The 15,273-nt window shown below is 38.6% G+C and overlaps 1 pseudogene; it reads left to right on the top strand.

Moving 5' to 3' along the window:
* Nucleotides 1-11,631: 11,631 nt before the first annotated feature.
* On the top strand, nt 11,632-15,209 carry LOC18608738 (glutamate receptor 2.8-like; annotated as a pseudogene).
* The last annotated feature ends 64 nt before the right edge of the window (nt 15,210-15,273 follow it).

The raw sequence follows: 15,273 nt of genomic DNA on the forward strand, positions 1-15,273 counted from the left end.
CACTTGCATTTCATTTTAGAATCAAATAAAAATAATTTAATAAAATTGGAGATACAATAAGCAAATTATAGCTAAGGAAATATAATGAACTTAAAGATTAAAGCCCAATAAGATAATCTAAAAATAGTGTCGTTCATGGAACGGGAGTCCCGGGGGTGCTAATCCTTCTCCGGGCGTAACCGTACTCTCGAACCTAGATCTAGAAAAATGTAGACCAGTTTAAGATTCTTTTAGCAGGTTTGAAATTAATTTAAGACTTCGTCGATTAGAATCGAGTCAATAGGTGGCCAATCACACTTAGAAAAAAAATTGGTGGCGACTCTTAGTGTGTTTTCATCACGTCTGGTGGTCGGGTTCCTAGACCCGCACGTTACGACAAGAACAAATTAGAATAAATAATTCAAATCCCATTAAAGATAAGTAAGAAAAAGATTAAAAATTTAGACTACATGTGGTTCAATTGCAATCCTAGAAAAAAAAATTTAGCTACTCATAATTGCAAAATAAAATAACATTGTATAAAATTCAACCATTGAAAGTATCAAAAAAAGATAAAAGCTAAGGAAGAAAACAAAACAATATTTTCCGCCTTGATCTCCAAGTTTCAGCCTCAACTTGTAACTTCTTGAATCTCTCAAGGTTGTGTGTCTAATGTTGATAAACATATCTTCTTTATACTAATAGACTAAACCTAAAGTTCCTTGAGCTGACCTAGGGTTTAATTGGGCTTAAAAGTGTAATAAAAGGCCTAAAAATCAATTATTAATCTTTACAAATTTTCATTCCTGGTACAGTATGTTTAGCCATTTTCTAATGTGATTTTCTCTATCTTTGATGCATAACTGGGCAAAGTAATCTTCATGAAAGTTGTATCTCTGTCTGTTAGCTTTCCAATGGTCTAAGAATCGCATCATTTGAAGTTCTGTAGCTTGAGATATGGCCAAAATACTAAAATATACACAAGCAAATTCTAGGTCTTTCAATACCTTACTTTCCAAAATTAAGCCCAATCACTTTTAATCTTAAAAAAAATATAAAAACCAATAAAGAATAACTAAAATAAAAGGAATAACATAAAATTAAAACAACTCACTAAAAAGTAACCTAATCATAAAAACAACTAAAAATAATTAAATTATAATTGAAAATTGAGGACTTAGCTAATATTTAATAACAAAATTAGAATAAAATAATTCTATAAAATAGAATTATCAGTTACCGACTGGGAGTCAATTCTGAGACTAGTGAAATAATGAATAAATTTGCAAAATTGAATACCCTGGTACATGTTGGAGTACTTGGTGATTTGAACTCACCAGTTGGTTCTGTGGTAAATGCATGCATTCCCATGGCAATCTCAGATTTCTATAAAGGAAATTGTGAGAAATAGACCTCGTGATAAGGTGATTTCAGAAATAACCACTCGTATAAAGTAATCTGTTTCTAGCCAAAAAGAAGCAAGAGTAAACCAAAATACCCTTAAAAACATCGTTTCAACTTAGGGTCCCGATATCTCCCTTCTGTCAGAGAGAAAATAGAAAAAATAAATGCTCAGCTATTTGAGCTCGATCATCTTTCTCTCTCAACTCTCTAAATTGTCTCAACTCTGCCAACTCTCTGTTGAGCACCATCGTCATCAACTCTCTCAACTCTTTGAACTGTATGAGCTTTGTCAACTCTTTGTTGAGCACCATCGTCATTGAGATGTGGTCTATCTCTCGACATTTGGCCATATTGTCGTAGATTAACAAACCTTGTAGCAGAGATGACATCAAGGTATGTTATTGGGTTTGGGTTTATTGCTACAACACTTAAATTTCTGAAACATTTGGTGTAAATTAGAATATGGATTATAAACATTGCCCAGAGTTGTTACATGCCATGCATCTATAACATGTGTTAGCATTATTTTAGCGTGTCACGACATTGGTTATTTTAGGGCAGTTCGTGTAACGAGTCAATAATTACACTGATTGATGTGTCACACGCCATAGGTATTTTAGGCCAGTTCGCATAAGGACACAGTAAATATAGTCATTGGCGTGTCAGCGTTAGCGTGTTACAACATTTTACATTATATGCATGGCGTGTTACCACATTTTACATTATATGCATGGCGTGTTACCAAATTTTACGTTATATGCATGGCGTGTTACCACATTCTACGTTATATGCATGGCGTGTTACCACATTATACGTTATATGCATGGCGTGTTACCACATTATACGTTATATGCATGGCGTGTTACAACATGACTGACAAATTCTAGAACACGGCATGTCATGTAATATGTTAAATGATTGACAAATTACTGTTGTTTTCAAAATTTCAGTGGGGTTCCAATTACGCGACTTGTGATAAGACACGATGATCAGTGGGTGGATAGCATTTACAAGGGTGGTGAGTCACGAATGTGGGGGATTATGAGTGATTTGTTATTTGTGGGATTGATGAAGCTGATTGATGAAGCTGGTTGAAGATGTTGTTGGGGTAAATTCAGAAATTGACGAGATTGAGTTACATGCATTGATCAGTACACCTAGAGAGTTATCGCGGCCAATTATTAAGGACGATGAAGATGTTGCATTAATTCTGCTAGAACTGAGAAATGTTCCGGCTGTGTATGTCAACATTAAGGGATGTCAAACGAATGTTATGTCACATGAAAAAGCTGAACAACATGGTAATCAGCTCAATCAAAATGAGATATACAATGCTTCACATATACCACAACATTCGGTCCGTAACCCACAACAATGGCAATTAACGTATGCACAAGAGTTTGTGCAGCTCGGTAGACACACGACATTCACAGAACAATTGGCTGCACAATTTCGATCAAGATGTGCATCGAACCAATTAGTTACTTCTGTCCAACAATTGCAATGATCAGGTGAAACTGTACAAGATGTAATGGGAATTTCAAACGAGAATGCGACACTTGAGTAGAACACTGTGACGTTGGAAGGTGACACTGTGATGCTCGAGGATAATATTGCATGTGATAAGGGAAATGAGGATTTGTTCCCTACCGGTGAAGATAGATTTGATGACAATTCGGATGATGGGCCTGATGAATGGCATGATGAGAGTTTAGACGAGGACTGACTTTATGACAATGACTTCCAATTTGCAATAATATTGAAAGTGAAACAGAACCTGTTGGAGGTGTTGATGTAAGAGATGTTCAATGTGATGACCTCATATACAATAACCCCATCGTTGATGAGAACGGGATTCATTCCCTTAGTACATTGCTCCATGACAATTATCAAGAAAGAGGAAATGCAGGGATATCTCGTACGTGGGTAATTTTAGGTGCAAAAAGGTTTTCCTTTCAAACAATTACAACTGAGAAGTCGACATGTGCCGATGATTGCTTATACAAAAGAAGAATATTTTCCTCGAAGGTCGAGTTGAAACGAGCTTTGAACATGTTGGCTCTAAAAGAGCAGTTTGGGATAAGAGTAAAAAGGTCATGTAAAGCTCGTTATGAGGTTGGTTGCAAGGACAAGGCATGCAAGCTCAGTGTGCATGCAACTAAGTTACCTGAAAGAGGAGAATATTGGCAAGTTCAGACGTTCCATAAAGTACACACGTGTGCTGTCGATGGTTTGCAATGGCGATTTGTGACTGCGAGTGTGAAGATAATTGGTGAACTTATGTCACAAGCTTCAGGCTAATGGAGTAGCATTAAGACCTAAAGACATAATTGGTGAGATGAGGGTTCAGTGGGGATTGAAATGCTTGTATGGTAAGGTCTGGCGAGCGAAAGAGTATGCGGAGTGGCTTGTTTTTGGTCCCCTAGAGGAGTCATTTCAACTACTACCTTTGTATTTTTATATGTTGGAACAAGAAAATCCTGGCACAATCACTACAGTGGCTACTGATGAGGCAGAAAGATTCAAATATTGTTTCTAAAAATACGGGGCTTGTATTCGGGAGTTTAGGGATGTAATGGGTCCTACGGTTACAATTGATGCGGCACATCTAAAAGGCATGTTCAAGGGTGTTTTGTTTTTCGTTGTATGCAAAGATGAGAACGAGTGTGTATATCCAGTTGCGTTTGGCATCGGCTATGTTAAGGACAAAGACTTGTGGACGTGGTTTCTTAGTAAGTTGCGTGATACGGTTGGTTATCTTGAAAACACTATGTTCATTTCTAATCAGCATCTTGGCATTAAGAAAGCAATCTAAAATGCATACCCAGAAGTGCCCCACGGTTTATGCGGGTACCACTTGAAGAAAAACTTTAAAAACAAGTTCAAGCGTGATGACGTTTCTATGATTTTCACCCTTGCTCAAGATTGTGATAAGGTTTTCGATTTCAACAGACATATGAACCAGCTCAAGCAGATTCACGTGGGAGCCCACGCTGACCTTATGAGAATAGGCCTTAAGAGATGGGCACGTGCCTGTTCACCGGCAAGGTGATACCAAATGATGACATCCAACATTGCGAAATGTGTTAACTCATGCTTGAAGCATGCAAGACAAATGTCAATCACTGTTCTGATCGAGTTCATCAGAGACATGTTCCAGTGTTGGTTCCATGACCGATACGAGGAGGCCATCAAGGTGACCATGCTCCTCAACCTTTGGGTTACCAGGCAATTGAGCAAACGGTTCAATGATGCACATTGCTTTGTTGTTAAACTTATCAATCGAGTGGAGTTCGAAGTTAAAGATGAGAAGATGGATGGACTTGTAAACCTGTCCACGAAAACGTGTTCATGTTGTGAGTTCCAAACAGATTTACTACCATGCAGCCATGCCATTGCAGCAATAAGGTTAGAATATCTTTATTTCTTATTTGAACCCGAATTGACATAGTATTTATGTTGTGCTTGAAGATTGAGTTCATTGTATTTTTCAATAAATGCAAACACGAAGCCATTGAATTTTGCGTTGACTACTACAAAACAACCATTTTGGTGGAGGGTTATGTAGGGTCCATTCACCCGGTAGGCCATCCTAGTGAGTGGGACATCCCCCTTCATGTGAAACAAATTATCGTCTTGCCACCACCTTAGTGAGGCCAAGCAGGAAGACCTATGAGGAAAAGGATTCCATCGATCGGTGAAGGCAATCGAGCACGAAGATGTTCGCAATGCAAGAGGTACAACCATAATAGACAGAATTGCCCATCACCATCTGCAGTTCCATCCACAAATCCAGCACCATCTCCAAGTCAATAGGCGCCTTCATGAGTGCACCGACTGAAAGCATGTTCAAGTTATAGACAAACAGGTCACACACACAACAACTGTTCAATACGAAAGATAATGTTTGAAAATGTAGGGTGTCTTGTGGATGAAGACAGTTTGTCAACCTAACTAAATTTGTAACCCATGTGCAATACTTTTGTCACAATTTTCTCTTGCAGTATCTTACATTCATTCATATTTGGATTTTGTGTTTGTTAGTTTCCTATTGTAAATGAGTCTTTATTTTTTTTTATTAATTTTGTAGATATATTATTTGATTATTCATTTCATTTTGTCCGTAGTTTTGAACACTTAATAGACTTGCGAAGTCCCTATACTGTTACCTCCATATAAAACTTTAAGACAATCAATTAACAAAATAATAATAATAATATTGTACTAAGGAGTTTACTTCAAAGGATGCAAGTCTAGAAAAAGAAAATTTTAGACTAATTAAAAACATACGATATAAAACTTAAGATTAAAACACATGACTTGACCAAACAAATTTAAAAAATTTATGGATCATCCAATCAAATTTAAAAAATTTATGGATCATCCAATCAAATTTGATCTATGAATCATAATAATTAATTTTTATTAAATTAAAACATTTAAAAATAAAAAATATAAAGATGAAAATTCTTGAAAATTATATTATGCTAAGCTGACATGCTAAGTGCATGCAGATTTCTGTGGTAACACGCTGACTTCTTGCAGTATTGTTGGGTGACACGGCACGCCCCATCTTGTGGTGACATGCTGAGTGAAACAAGATTGTTGGCGTCACACGCTCAGGGCATGTAGATTTCAGTGGTGACACACTGACTTCTTGCAGTATTGTGGGGTGACACGGCATGCCCCATCTTGTGGTGACACGTTGAGTGGAACCATATACTTGGTGCGACACGCTCAGTGGAACCAGATACTTGGTGTGACACGCTGAGTGCATGCAATTTTTTATGGTGAAACGCTGACTTCTTGCTGTATTGTGGGGTGACACGGCATACCCCATCTTATGGTAACACGCTGAGTGGAACCAGATACTTGGTGTGACACGTTGAGTGCATGCAGATTTCTGTGGTGACCCGCTGACTTCTTGCTATATTGTGGGGTGACATAGCACGCCCTAATTGTGGTGACAGGCTGAATGAAACCAGATACTTAGCATGACACGCTGACTTGTTCCAGTTTTCAAGGGTGACATGCCAAGCCCGAATTGTGTGACACACCACGTGGTTTCAGTATTAAAATTTAAAGGCATTGTGTTTGAATTGAGAAAGAAAGTAATGTATAAAATGAACGAATATTAAAATTAATAAAATTAATTGTATATACAAAAAATGTACAAACAAGGGTCGATATGTTCAGGGTTCGCTCTCACAATTGTTGAAAAAAATTTCTAGACTGTATTGGTGACGCATATTTGCAATCATATTCTGCTTAACTCTGATCGATTTTGATTGCAAGATATCGTCAATGTACCTTATCATGAACATACCGCAGCTGACACTGTCATCCTACCGATGCACTTTAGCTTTTGGCAAATGAATGTCCAATGGCATCGGTGTCAAATCCCATGTCTTTCGTCGTGTTTTGTTGAAATAACCGGCTTGGTGGTAGATGATTGGCATAAATGTCGTAAGGGGTGTCATCTGAGCCACTCACACTCCGTTATCCTTAGCATCCAAAGTTCTTGTGGATTCCACCATCTCGATCGTCCACCTCACCAAGTCGATCTTCGCTACCACCCAATGCCCACCAACATTGCAAGGTGCGAGGATGAAATTGACATTTTCCCATTTTTTCTAGTATGTCGGCTTTTCACCCTCCACATACACCCTCAACTCATCTGGAATTACCATAGTTGATCGAGCATCTTCAGTTGGAAATAAGGTGTGTAGCATATGGATGGTGTCTTATGAAGCATGTATACATTAGCTTACACTTAATGCAATCAAAAACTTAGTATTTTCGTAATTGAAAATTTTTTAAATAAACTTACGAAGAATATTATGTCAACCACGCATGCACGGGTAGTGTACAGCTTCGACTTCGGCCCTGTCATCTGCTTACAAAGTACGCTGAGGCATGCGTCTATATGTTCACTAGTCATTTCTTTTTTGAGATCCTCTAATGTTGTGAAAAAGTCAGCCCCTTGATCTCTTAAGATCCCAATGCTATGCCTGCATATGTAACAGAATGAGTTTGAAAAGCCTTGGTGGATTAATGTTTCATTAAAAAACAATATTTGCAATATTATTTATAAGCTTACCTCGCGCACTCGTCTTTCTTGAAAGCTTCATACGCTTCAACCGTTGTGCTCTTTACATCCCGACAGCTCACTGAGGGGTCGACGTATGAGCTTGCCTTGTATTTGCTTGTCATTTTCACCTAGGCCAGCTCAATTGGGTCTAAAATTTTTGCTGCACGATGATGGATATCATATGACTCTAGTGACGACAATCGTGAGCCGCTGGCTTCAGGAGTGCTCTGAGGAAGATGGTCTTCTCTTACTGCTGGCTCCACTAATGCATCGGCCTAAGGAAGATCCTCTTCTTCAGCCATGACTGAGTGAAGGTCCCCTTCTCTCCAGCAAATGCATCAATAACTGGATCGGCCTCAAGAACAGGGTCTCCATCAGCACCAGCAACATCATCATGAATGTGCACACCGGGTTCATCATCGTGCCCATCATCAGCATTATCGTGGTCCTCACCAGCACCGTCAGATAAAAGACCACCCTACATAACGAGATAAATGGAAAAATCCATTAGCTTATATAATACCACAAACCATAAACTGAGAATAAAAAATAGAACTATATCTACTAAATGTAAATGACCAATATATGAGCGAAGATAGAATAAAGTACCTGCGATTTCAGGTCATCTAGAATCTGACGAATGGCACTGTCCTCAAAAGTTTGCATCGCCAGAGTCAATGACTGAATTGAAGCCTTCAGCTTTGACATGTATTTTTCATATCGATGCATGATCCGTCGCAGCTGACGCTACATGACTACTCCGTCATTGACTCTTGTAGACTAGGTTAACTGCAATAACATATATTACTTTGTTATTCAATAATTATATATAGAATTGTTGAACATTACCAGTTAGAACTTTAATATCCTTATCAGCGGCTCATTACCACTTTGCAGTTAAGCAGGACTGATTGCTGTTTGAGGAGTTGTCTTTGCATCGTCCAATTGTAAATACAGATATGTTATTTGATAATCACATATGGAATTGTTAAACACAAACCGTTGTAACCGTCCTTACCGGCTCCTCATTAGCACTGTGAGTCTAAAGAGGATCTATCGGTGATTGTGGATCTGTCATCGCATGGTCCAACTGCAAATACAAATATGTTATTCGATAATCACATATGGAATTGTTGAACACAAACCTTTAGAACCATCTTTACTGGCTCTTCACTGCCATTGCCATGGTCGCCACCTTACTCCATCAACTCAAGGATTGAAAGCTCATTGACGATAGCAGAGGCGATGCATATCTGCTTCATGGAACCGGTGGCTCTTTTGTGATTCAAGTTTCTCCTTTTTTTCTCTCACCTAAGCCCTAATCCACCCGATCCTCCATGTGCCCTATTGGCACGTATTGGTGGCCCTCAGATAACGGGACATCAATGTCCACAAAATAATCCCGGTTGGCTTCATCTGGGGTGGGCTCCAAGGTCTCCACTGCCCACAACTACAAAATAAGGATTGTGATTAAATTTTAGGAAAAATTATTATACAAATTCACAATAGAAATTAGTAGCTATTCACTCACCTGCTGAGATGACTCCAACATCTCAACTGCCTTATAAAAGTCTTTTGGCTTATGGTTGCATTATCATCTGCACATGTGTGGGTAGACATCCTTCAGAGCAAAGGGGGCAACTATCTTTCGCAAGGTCAAAATTGCCTCCATTGTCTAGAATTGCAAGTCAAATGTAACCATTATCAGACCGTAAATGATAAACGATTGCAACCATAAATTATTATGTCACAAGGAAAATGAAAAATGTTACGTGACAATACCTGTATCACCCACTCGAATCCGTAAATGTTGTACCTTAAATGAGCCTTCTGCACGTTCGAGGAAGGCACTTCGAACCCCTTCAAAAGGTAGTCTAAGGTCAGCCTCCAAATGTAAAGACCCCATGGGAAGACATTCCAAGCGTCGATGTCCTCCACCAATGAGAAGAGACACGGCGTTACCTGTTTACGGTAGTCTTAACCAAACAAAATGTTATTCACGATCAAGATGAATGCCATCTTGGTCGCATCTCCTGGTCGCTGAAAGTTACCTCCGTGAAACGTATCAAGCAAGGCCTGCAGCTTAACGCTCTGCTGCCTGTTCTAGTATCACGCATGAATTTCGTCCGCAACAACCTCGTACGGTCGTGTGAACACATCCGATATTCGACCAAACTTCAGTCTAGTGATAAGGCAGAACTCCTACTTTGATATACGCACCTTGCTTTTCCCAATGGCAAACCATAGCTCATGCTCCATTGAATCTGTCACAGTGATTCGACGGATCATGATGTTATGCAAGAGACTAGAGGAGAAGTAGCCTTGCAGATATACATCCAATAGTAACCCGAAGCACGTACGTTTCACTGCATCATACTCTTTTTTCTCTTAGAGGGTCTTGTTGATGTAATGGAGTTGCGACCACTTACAGTGGGTGTTAATAGCGACATTGAACGCCTACTTCTCCCACGGCACAATAAGCAAATTGTCAAGATCCTCATACTGTCTGGATTGTATCTGCAAAATATGGTACACATGCACAAGTGAGTTAACCCATAATGTGATAATACGACATGCATATAACGTAAATTGTGATAACACGCCATGCATATAACGTATAATGTGATAACACGCCATGCATATAACGTAGAATGTGGTAACACACCATGCATATAATGTAAATTGCAGTAACACGCCATGCATATAACATAAAATGTGGTAACACGCCATGCATATAACGTAAAATGTGGTAACACGCCATGCATATAACGTAAAATGTAGTAACACGCCATGCATATAACGTAAAATGTTGTAACACGCCAACGCTAACACGCCAATCACTACAATTATTGTGTTTTTACACGAACTAGCCTAAAATACCTGTGGCGTGTGACATGCCAATCAGTGTAATTACTAACCCGTTACACGAACTGCCCTAAAATTACCAATTTCGTGACACGCTAAAAATCCCAAAAAGTAGTTTACCCATTGTACGCCATATCTGTTGTAGTTTAAAACTTTGGTACGACCATAAAATCGGGAAGAAAACAGTTTAAACATAACAATTGAAAAAGATTGAAAAAACACGAACATATCACACAAACCCAGTAAAAAATCAACGAACAGAAGAAAGTTTTAAAAGAAGTTTTATTTTCAGACTGACTGACCTCTTCACTGATAACCGACATTGTTGTTGTGGTGTTGTCAAGCTTGCAAAGAAGAAAGTCGAACACTGTGGTATCTTTGGCAGTAAAGAATGACGAACGAACCTCTTCACACAAACATTTGCAATTTCTGAAAAATATTTAATTAAAATGAAATGGCCTCATAATTTCCTCTATAAATATTCATTTATTGAATTCATTCAGTTGAAGTTCAATCGGTTTCCTGTTATTTGCCCCTTTTTTTCCTTTTTCAAACCATGTCGTGTCACACACTCTAAACCCTATCGTGTCACGGATCTCCATGGAGTCTGACAAACTATGAACTTTGACGTGTCATAGATTCCCTCCATGGCGTGTCACGACTCTGAATGTTGGCGTGTCATAGATTTCCTCTATGGCGTGTCACCAACTTTGAACGTTGGCGTGTCACAGATTCCCTCCATAGCGTGTCACCAACTTTGAACGCTGACGTGTCACCAACTTTGAACGCTGACATGTCACAGATTCCCTCCATGGTGTGTCACCAACTCTGAACGCTGGTGTCACAACCGTGTCACACATTCCCACCATGGTGTGTCACAAACTCTAAACCCTGTCGTGTCACAGCTGTGTCACACATTCCAATCATGTCGTGTCACAAACTCTAAACCCTTTCGTGTCACAGCTCTGCCACACATTCCCACCATGTAGTGTCACACATTTTGAACATACTGTTTCACAAACTCTAAACCCTGCCCTGCCATAGCCGTCTCACATATGGCCTGCTGTAGCACGGCCATTTCGTGCTTTAGATTCACATCTTTCTCCTTTCGATTCACCACCGTATCACGGATTTCTGGTTTCACATTATTCTCCAAGCTTTCGATTCATAACGACCGGTTCCTTGTTCGGTTTAATATCACTCTTCTCCTATTATCTGAATGTCATGTCTAAAATCTCTAAAAAACCATATCATACAACATTATTTTGTTTTGCACAAGCTTCGCGAAAAAAATGGATGTTTTTGAGGAAAATAATTATTTGTGTTTGCAGTTGGACGATAATTCTAAAGATGGCTCGTTAAGGGCATTTTTATCCCAAAATCTATTTTTTTGGTTAAAAACAGTTAAAATTATCTGGAGGCTTATTTACAAAAAAAGTTATTTTTAAAGGTTAAAAAAAATTCCCCATTTTTATACTACTTATCCCAACTTCAGAACAAGATTATATCTACACTTTAGGGACTCGAATGATGTTCTTGGTGCTGCTTTTACAAGTATTTTATCCCCATAACAGCATTTGGTGTTACAAAGATAATTTACTTGATAAACTCAATCGTCTAATTAGGTGTAAGCCGAATATGCCAACTGATCTATTAACCTGTCTTTTATCTATATATAGTTAGGCATCATGCAGTCCTTGAATGTATTAGAGCTGCATATTGGAAGAAGTCTTAAACTTTGTTTCATTAATTCCAGAGTGCTTTTGCAGTTTGAAAAAATGAATTCTATAAATTTATATATGGAATACATTTGTTCCAAATGGTTAATATAGTTAATTGCTTCTTTTGATCATATATATCCATACAAATTGCAGCTCTAGATTTGATTTATAAGGAAGAAGTTAATGCTATTCCGGGCCCCCAAAGGTCAATGCAAGCTAGATTTGTGATAGATGTGGGTGAGAAAGCTCAAGTTCCCATTATTTCTTTTTCAGCCACAAGTCACTCGCTCTCTACAACCCAAAGCCTTTTCTTTATTCGGACAGCCCTAGATAAGAGCACTTAGGCGAAAGCCATCGCGACCCTTGTTCAAGCATATGGATGGCACGAAATAATCCTTTTATATGAGGACACAGAATATGGAAGTGATTTGATTCCCTACCTAGCGGATGAATTTCGACAATTTGACATTTGGGTATCTTTCAGGTTTTCCATCTCCCCAAACTCAACGAGATTGAGGATTTGAAAAATGCTAAACAAGCTAATGGCTAAGCAGACGAAAGTGATTTTGGTACATATGACTTCTTCCTTAGGGTCTGATCTCTTTTTACTTGTAAAAGAAGCAGGCATGAATAGTGAAGGATACGCATGGATCATCACTGATGGACTATCGAGTTTGTTAGATCCCATGGGAGCAAGGGTCCTCGGTTCAATGAAAGGTGTGTTAGGTATAAGGCCATACGTACTGCATTCGAAGAGCCTTGAAAAATTTAAACGGAAATGGAAAAGTGGGATTCACTTTAGTTCTACCAAATTAAACATTTTTGGTTTTTGGGCATATGATACTGTTTGGGCACTAGCTATGGCCGTTGAAATGGTTAGACATGATCAGAGTTCCAGTGTTATCGAACAAAATTACAACAGAAATGCAAGTCAGTTTCCTGATATAAGAGTCTCTAAAATAGAGCGAAAGATTAGAAATAGGTTATTACATACCACATTTAAAGGCCTCAATGGAGATTTCAATTTGGTTAAAGGGCAGTTGCAGTTTTCAGCTTTTGAAATCATCAATGTGGTAGATAGCGACGAAAGAGCTATTGGCTATTGGACCCCTGAGAATGGATATATTGGGCAACTACGCAAACCTGGAAAGGTAGCATATTCAACTTCCATGTATGAACTTAAACCGCCTATCTGGCCAGGAAACACAAAAGTTAGACCCAAAGTTTGGTCAATACCTATTAATGGTAAGAAGTTGAACCTGGCTTTGATGCATATATCAAAGTGGAACGAGATCCTTACACCAACGAGTCCATCGTATCAAGGTTCTCCTATGACGTCTTCCTTGAGGCATTAGCGGTATTAACATTTGCAGTTCCGCATAAGGTGATTCCTTTCACAATCGGTTCCGGGCAAAGTGCAGGAATGTATAATTAATGAGCTTCTTAGCCAAGTCAACCTTCAGGTGCGTTTAGCCTAATCCGTAACCGTATCTTCTCTAAAAAAGGAAACCACAAATTTGATGAATTCCCCTCCCTTTGAAGTAGTGTTAAAAGAATTTTAGAAAAGACAGCAATTTTTCTTCAGATTACTTCCTTCCATTTTAATACTAATACCTATATATGTATATATACTTTGTCCTTGTAGAAATTTGATGCAGTAGTGGGAGATATAACAATTCTGGCGATTCGGTCTCAATATGTAGATTTTATATTGCCATACTTGCAGTCACATGTGTCAATGGTTGTGAAAATCGAAGATGACAAGAAAAAGAATAAGCGGATATTCTTAAAGCCGCTTAGTTGGGATCTTTGGTTAACAACAAGGGCAGCTTTCATCTGCACTGATTTAGTAATTTGGGTTCTGGAACACCGTATAAACAACGAGTTCAGAGGTCCCCCGCAGCAACAAGTAGGCACCGTTTTTTAGTTTTCCTTTTCAATTCTAGTCTTTGCTTATAGTAAGTAAAATTTCTATCTAATCTAATCATAAATAATTCTTTTTTGAAGAACAATATTATTTAATCAAGCAAGCTCATTAGTCACTGCATACTTGACTAATGACTTTGCCTGGCTTCAAGGAAGAAGATAATGAACAATGTGTCAAAATGTATACTTATTATCTGGATCTTTGTGGAACTCATCCTCACCCAAAGTTACACCGCAAGCTTAACTTCAATGTTAACAGTGCAACGTTTGCAACCGACAGCAGTAGATATCAATGAGCTCAAAAGGAATGGTGATTTTGTAGGATACGAACCCGGTTCCTTCGTGAAAGACCTTTTGGTAAAGCAATTGTATTTGATGAGTCTAAGTTGAAGAACTATGGCACTACCGAGGAGGTTGACGAAGCATTATCAAAGGGAAGCCAAAATGGTAGTGTTGCTATAATTTTTGGTGCACAACATTGCGTTGAGCTATTTCTTTCCAAGTATTGCGACAAGTATATGACAGCAGGACCAAAATACAAAACTGATTGACTAGGTTTCGTAGGTCTCTTTCCACCCTACTTTTGAAATGTACATTGTTTACAATTGCTAATCATATGTATCTCATTTAACCAAGAAACTAAAACTTGGTTTCTTGCTTAGGCCTTCCCACAAGGGTCACCTCTAGTGGCCTATACATCCAGGGCAATCTTGAATGTGACTGAAGATAAGGCAAAAATGGATGCCATGGAGCAAAAATGTTTCTCACGAAATCATGCTTGTGAAAATCAAGATACAGCGATTTCTTCCGATAGTCTCAGCGTGTACAGCTTCGAGGGTCTGTTCATCATTACAAGAATGGCTTCAGTGTCTTCACTCATCATTTATGTGTCAAAATTTCTATAGTCTCATTGGACAACAGTGGACACTATGCATCCAGACGGTTCAATTTGGTCAAAAATTAGTGAATTGGTAAAGCGTTTTGATCACCAATCTCCATATCCCGTGAGATCAGATGATAATGCAACCAGTTCTCAAAGTGTTGATGCTTCGTCTTATTTTGTAAGTACTCCGAGTAGCTCAAGTACTTCCAATCAAGTTGCAGATGATGCTATCGTTGACAATACTCGCATTAGGTCAAGGACACAGAATTTTATTACAGTCATACCCAGGGGCGGAGGGTTGTTAAGTAATGGGGGGCCGTGGCCCTCCCAAAAATTTTAAAATATTTTATTCATTATATATATATTTTAATTAACAGTGAAAGATAGTATATTTATTAGGGTCC

This window comes from Theobroma cacao, chromosome 2 (assembly GCF_053813885.1).
Source record: "Theobroma cacao isolate CCN51 chromosome 2, ASM5381388v1, whole genome shotgun sequence".
NCBI lineage: Eukaryota > Viridiplantae > Streptophyta > Magnoliopsida > Malvales > Malvaceae > Theobroma > Theobroma cacao.